The sequence below is a fragment of the Pseudopodoces humilis genome, chromosome 5, assembly GCF_049639895.1.
Source record: "Pseudopodoces humilis isolate 2021_Gansu_Grassland_sample_001 chromosome 5, ASM4963989v1, whole genome shotgun sequence".
Classification (NCBI taxonomy): domain Eukaryota; kingdom Metazoa; phylum Chordata; class Aves; order Passeriformes; family Paridae; genus Pseudopodoces; species Pseudopodoces humilis.
The window spans coordinates 22,148,232-22,155,166 of NC_142204.1; positions in this window are offsets into that span (position 1 = coordinate 22,148,232).

Sequence of the window (6,935 nt, forward strand, 5' to 3'; positions counted from 1 at the left end):
GACTTTTTGGTGAAAGAAAGAGAGTAGGAGAGCCCAGGGGCCTCTAGAAAGCTTTCCTTTTATGGTTGATGCTGTTGTTTTTTGGGGGTGGCTAGAAAAGAGAGCTGGGGTTTTGAGGGGGTTGTTTACTTTTAAATGTATCTCTTATTTTCTTTTTTCTTTTTTTCTTTTTTTTTTCTCTTGTGTTTACCGTGTGTTTTGATCACAGTCACAAAGAGAGCGTGCAGAGACGGTGATGCCTGCTCTGCAGTTCCATGCAGGTACACACTAGACCTTGGGTCAAAAAAAGCTGTGATTTAAAGCAGCCAAACATCTGGTTCCTCATGCTTTTTGACCAAGTTCTACATTCTCTTCCTGCTCTGTGCTCTGACCTGACTTTGCTGAGCAATTGTAAAATGTCCTTCCTCTGTTCCCTCACATCTCCCCTTAGCCTGGATGATTGGTCTCGCCTACTTCTGTTTTCTTGCTCTGCTCACATTTTGCCTCCGTGTAGTTAGATTTGGCTTTGGTATGAGAAAACACTATCACTTCTAGCTCAGGAACCACCAAATGAGCCAATGTCTGTACATCTCAGGGAGATTAACCCAAAAAACTTAGTGTAAATAAGGGCTTAATTCAAAATGAAATGGTCAGTGAATTAATTCAGGTGGGCTTTTATCCAACCAGGAGAGTTTGGCTCTTCCAAGAAGGTCTCCTGTGACACTTCCTCGCTGCTTGTATTCTTACACAAATCTCCTCTCTTCCTGGAACAGATTTATCCCACTTCCAGGACATCCAGTTCTTGCTTTTGCTGAAATACATAATTTACAGTGTCTATCCAAAGATACCAGCACAGAATGATTTTATTTTCAAGTGACTAACAATAAAAACTCACCTCCTGACCTCCTGAAGCCCAGCAGAATGGACAGGGCAGGAAGGGAAAATGCCTTTCATTCCAGGTCTTCAGAGCTGGAGCTTGTGAAAGCACTCTGGAGTTTGATCAAAAAGGAATCTGGTGTCAAAGCCACAAGGTGGGTTTAGATTAAATGCTTTAAAAGGAAACTCAAACAGGTTTGGTTTTCAATAAGCAAAAAAAAAATTAATTAAAAAAAAAATCTGTGCCCCAAAGTAGCAAATGATTCATTATTCCAACGGCTATTAGGTATATATTATATTGTCATGGGCATTTCAAACAGAGGATGTCCCATCATGAGAGAGCTTGCATTGGCACTGTGACCCTTTCTGGAGCCATCATATCAAGCAGTACATGTTGGCCACCTGAATGATCTGAAACCTGTTTAAGAATTAAAGGAGTACCAGCCAGCAGCCACGTGACAGGAGTCTGTAGTAGTTGTCTGTTTCTCTACATTTCAAAACTCTCATATCACGTTCTTTGCCATCACATTACTCATCTTTGTCTTATGGCTGATGTTGAGCTTACAGGACAGAAATTCACTGAATCCTTCATCATCTTTGGTTAAATATAGATGCTGCTATTTTCAGCCTTGCAGACCCCGTGCAAGCTTTGTCAGCTTTTAATGTTTTCCAGTGCTTCCAAAAGCAGAAAAGGACCACTTTTGTCTGCATCCCTCAATAATAGGAAAAGCAGATTTAACACTTTCTTTCTTTGCAGGAAGCACATTCCTAACTGTAGGGTGACCTTTCCTCTGCTTGTGACTACTGAAGCTAGGAAAACTCTCAGGGCTCTCAACAATACCAATCTTGTCCATCATGAGTCTTCCACTCTCTGAAGCCTTGCTTTTCCCCATCTCCTTTCTTTTGTCTCCCTCACACATTAATAGGACTAATGCCCCTGCTACTTTTGCTTTATTCCTTCCACTAATCTCTTTTTTCTGTTCTGAATTTAGAGCTGTCCCATACAATGCTGCCAGGATTTCCCAAGCAAGAATAGGTGCACACTCATTTTAGGGGTGCCTTGCTGGGTAAACAACGCCTCACTATCGTGAAAATCTTGCTGGTGTAAAGACCTACTCAGAAGGGCCTTTTTCCTTTGTTTCCTTGGAGCAGAAGTAAATAGGTGTCTGGTGTTCAGGGTCTATCATATGAGTCCCAAGATTATCTTTCTTATAGTTAGGAAAAAGCAGGTCCCCACCAAGGGGTCTTAAATCTGAGCCTGCATCACAGGTGTTAGCAGTCTTTTATTGATGGCATTTTACAGCACTCCACAGTGCAGTCTGGCTGCTCTCAGACACTTGGAATTTCAACAGATTTTAACTTTCAAATTTTGACATTTCTCTGTGTTATCTGTCTGCCTCGGGCCAGTGTCTTAAATCTAAGCAATTCAGTCCCTGAGGCTAGGGAAATTGCGCTTTTTAACTCAGGGTGACAAAATTTTGGTGCACTTTTGAAAACAGCCCTCGGAGCAGGAGCTTGAAATCTGGCACAGAGGTGGCCTTTTCTGTTAATTTTCCTCTTTGCCATCATTGTCACCAACTACTGTCATCTGGCCAAAGTATTAGTCTTCGAAAAGTATTGGTTTGCACAGGTTTATTGTGTATCCTTTAGATGATAGCAATTACATTCCTTCTGGAGTCGATGCTCCCTAGGAGCGTTTACTCTGATGGCTCAGCACAGTTTCTCCCCACAAGTTCAGTTCCTGCTTTTCTATGAACAACACATGGCCCAGACTCTCCTGAAAGCCAGCAGGGCCCTTTCCCCTTGCTTCCTAAATGCCCCACTGCCTCAATCACTGCATCAGCCTGATGGGAAACACATCAGGCTTGATTCCTCAAGCCTAATAGGGAAACACATAAATTATTTCCTATGACCACTCACAAAATACGTAGAGTGCAATGGGGCAAACACTGCCTTTTGATCTTTACCTTGCAAAACTCTGCTGTTCAGCTCTCTGTAACTGGGAGCTAGGAATGCCTCCAGGAAGGATGATGAGCCTGGCTGTGGGAGTTGGGAGTCTGGTTCTGTTGCTACCAACAGGAAAATGTCCATCTACCTTGGCAGACCCAGAGTTTGGTGTGTGCTGGAAAAAAACCACCTCTAACACACATACTCACTAAAGAGAACTGCAGCCAGATGCCTGTTTATGTTGCACAGGGAGTTATTCAAATGCAGACCAGCATTAGTATAGCATTCCAGGAGTTAATATCATTCCAGGCAATTTAGTGCTCTCCAATATTAAAGCTGCTGTCCTTATGAAAACAACAGCATGTGGTAGCATCTTATGTTTTCTGTGGTTAGTTGAGCTATCTCAGACAAGCTGTTTTAATAAAGTCAAATTTGTACTCATGTTACAGTGAATGATAGATAGTGCTGAAGGAGCTATGAAAATTCAAATCTCCACTACTGGGAAGCCAAGTCTTCTCAGCTCTTGCAGGATCTCTTGCAGCACACAGCACTAGCCCAGGAAATGTTTTATCACACTGTCATAAAATAACTGGTTCTCAGTGTAAATGTTTACTAGGAGCAAAATTAATCTTGTGCCTTCATTTTCCATGGGAAGCATGTGATCAGGTAGAATACTCCCAGTCCTGCTTCTCCCTGAGGACCAGTAGATCCTGCCTGTGCTCTTTGATGCTTGCTCTCCTGGCCCCACAGCCTTTGCATTCCTGTCTGCGCCATGAGCCAGCCCAAAAAGGGGTCACTCTCTTTTCCCATACCAACCAGAGCTGTGCATCCCATCTTCCTGAAGGCAGAGAAAACTGAGGGTCCACATCCTGGAGAGTAGGAGCTGTGATCGATAGGTCTTCGGTCCAGCTGTGGCTTTTGGCCTGGGAATTGCAGCAGTGGGATCACATCTCCAGTGCTGGTGGTAGCAGATACCCTCCACAATGCTGGCTGTTTCCACCTCTGAGAAGGATTATTTTCAAGTGACAGGGGCTTTTGAACTTCAAATATGCCTAAATCTCTCCACAAAGTCTTGTCTAATTCAGGCAGTCTGGATGTGGCCACAAAACTATAGCTCTGCAATGCCTGTTTGTATCAGGCATGGTCTGGGTGCTGTCCTCAATGTAACATATATATCTAACAATATTCCTCAGAAGGCTGCCTTCACCATCCAGCATGGGAAATAAGGGATGCAACGCCACGTATACTCATTCAGAGTCACAGAACACCTGCTCCTGAACCACATGTAAGGAAAGAAGGGGAAAAAAATCTTATTAAAAAAATTAAAAATCAGATGAGGATACCTTAATTAAAAGATAAACGCAAATGAAAGCGCAACAATCAATGGCAGTTCAACTCTAATTGAATTTTATCATCAGCAGAGCTGCTGTTGTTTTTCCCTTCCTCCCAAAATAAGGAGCTCTGGAAAGGAAATGTCCCTCATCAAATTTCACATTCATTTGAATTAGTCTGGAAATCTTTTTAATAATTTTTTTTAAAAAGCAGCCTTGACAGAAAACTTTAATTCCAGTCAAGGCCCTTAAACCAACCACCCTGTGCCAGACAGTTCAGTGACAGAACTGGAGGGTGTCAGCACTCATCATCTGCCCCTGTTTACTGAGGGTAAATTTGGCATCTGTCTCCAAGCTGGCAAGAAAAGGCCCTGGAGTCGTCCAAGGAATTGGCTTGTAATTCTGATGTGACGACATCAGCTAATTAGCAGCTCTGACAAACCTCACCTCCAGCCCTTCTCAGGATTTTTCTTCAATTATGGCTAAGAGTGCAGCCTGCAAGGAGGGGAGGTGAGGTTGGGGGAGTTGCCCATAGCTACTGAAGGTTACACAGCTGCATAGAATAAAAATGACTGCAGTACTGAATGACATCCCTGTTTAATTCTGACAAATAGGAGCATAAACATCCTGCAAATAGGGAAAAATTAACATGGAGGATACTGAGCAGAGACAACCCCCAAAGCCCTTTCTCTGGCCCTTTGCACAGAACTAAATTTTACCTATACCAGTTTCAGGGACCTGTCAGCCTTTGAACATGATTACTCCTTCACATATGGGTGTGACTATAAATACATAATTTCCTTGAGGTTCTGCTTTATTAAAATTCTTAACTGTAGGGGTTTTCTTGCTGCAGTCTTCTCTCATACATATCATACCAAACAGCAAATACTGTTTACCACAAGAAAAATAATCACTTACATAGCAAAGGCAGAAAACTCTTTAATCGCTGCTGTCCTCAAAAGAGTTTTCTGTTATGCTCAGAAAGTTTGGCTGGTTTTTTTATCCCTCAGTGGCACTGGAAAATTCTCCAACTGAAACCAGTGTAGTTCATTTTTCATTGAAATCACAGCATTTCCCAACTGCCATAAAATGACGTTATTTTAGAAACGCCATAAAATCGCATAGAATTTTACAAACACCATAAATGTGGCCATGGAAAGAGTGAAAAATGTTCAAAGTGTGGTTCCATCTCTCCCAAATAACTGTGACACCCCTGTCACAGTACAAAGCTTTGGAACGGTTATATCACCACACATAGCAGTGTAAAGCACAGATGATGACACAAACAAATGCTCAGCGCTGACACTTAAAAGAGCAGCTGTAAAAAATAGCAGTCCATGATAAAAAGCACAGCATCAGCCAGTAACTTTATGCAAAATATTATTTACTGTACAAACATACTGGGCTGCAAAATATAGCTAATAAAATAAGTGATTTCCCTGCCTGCTGCTTCCAAAATCACTCAGTCTCCAGTAGGCACAGCTCCCTAGGGGTGATGGAAAGTATTTTCTAGCAGTTGACAAGAAACTCTTGATGAATTTTATCTGTTTTGCTGGCAGTGAAGAGCCACCCTTGACAATCTGATTTTAACTCACTGAACTCATTACAAGGTCCCACTGTAAAAAAAAAATAAAAATAGAAGCAGACACTCAATTGCTAAATAAATCAGATTGCACCTCGCAGAGACAGGACCTGTTCCTCCAGCTCCATAGTAGCCAAATGGTGTGCCAACATTTTCACGCAACACAGAACATGTCATGGGTCAGTTGGCATGTCATGCCAACTGCCATGGGTCATGCTAAATGTCACCTCAGAGCAAAGTGAAGTGACAGTCAAGGTGTGCTGAGTTTTGGCCAATGCAGAGCAGTAACATGGTGAGACACCAGCCAGGTTCAGCCTGCAAGCTACTTAGGGACACCAGCCCAGGAGCTGCACCTCAGCAAAGTACCCTGCCCTTGGTGGGGAGGAGCAGATGGAGAATCTTCAGGTATCCCACAGGCACTGTGAATGCCTGTGTCACATATACATGCTTTCTTATTCCCATCTCAGCTGCACTTGGAATGAATAAAATCTCTCCCTGCATGGGCCATCAATTTTGAGACATATGTGCCAATAAAGATCGACTTGAAAACCTCTGGGAAGATCAGGCAGGCCTCACAATTTCTCTGTTGACAATGATGAGTTTTGCTACCCAAACACAAAACAAGAAAACCTTCTGGTGATGTCCAGACCATGTGACTTCTGAACAGAAATACAAGTCCTTTTCCTTGGCTGATTGCCAAATGATCTTTTTTTCTTCTTAATCAGTTTGTATTCATTTTCATGGGATATCCTCACCCTGTTCAAAGAAGCTTTTCACCAGAGAGCCAAGCTCCAGAATAGGAGAGGGAAAGATGGACATGTCAGGAAGAGTTTCCCCCCACCAGCTCTTTGCTATGGGAAGACAGTCTGCATTCACCAATTACACAAATTTGGAAGCATTTTACACAATTTCGATTCTGAGTTCCTTCCACAGTCATCTCACTCTGGCACCACTATATGGGCATGGATCCCTGAAAATGTGGGACAGCTTAGGCAAACACCTGGACTCCCCAGAGATGCACGGCATGTTGGACGTGGACTGCCACCCACTGCTCCAGCTCAGCTTTTTCTCCCCAGAGAGCTGTCTCACCTAGGAAAATAATCAAAGTATCACAGCACCATAGAATGGTTTGAGTTGAAAGGGACCTTAAAGATCATCCAGTTCCATGTGTAGGGGCACCTTCCACTACTAGACCAGATCTCTCAGAGCCCCATCCAATC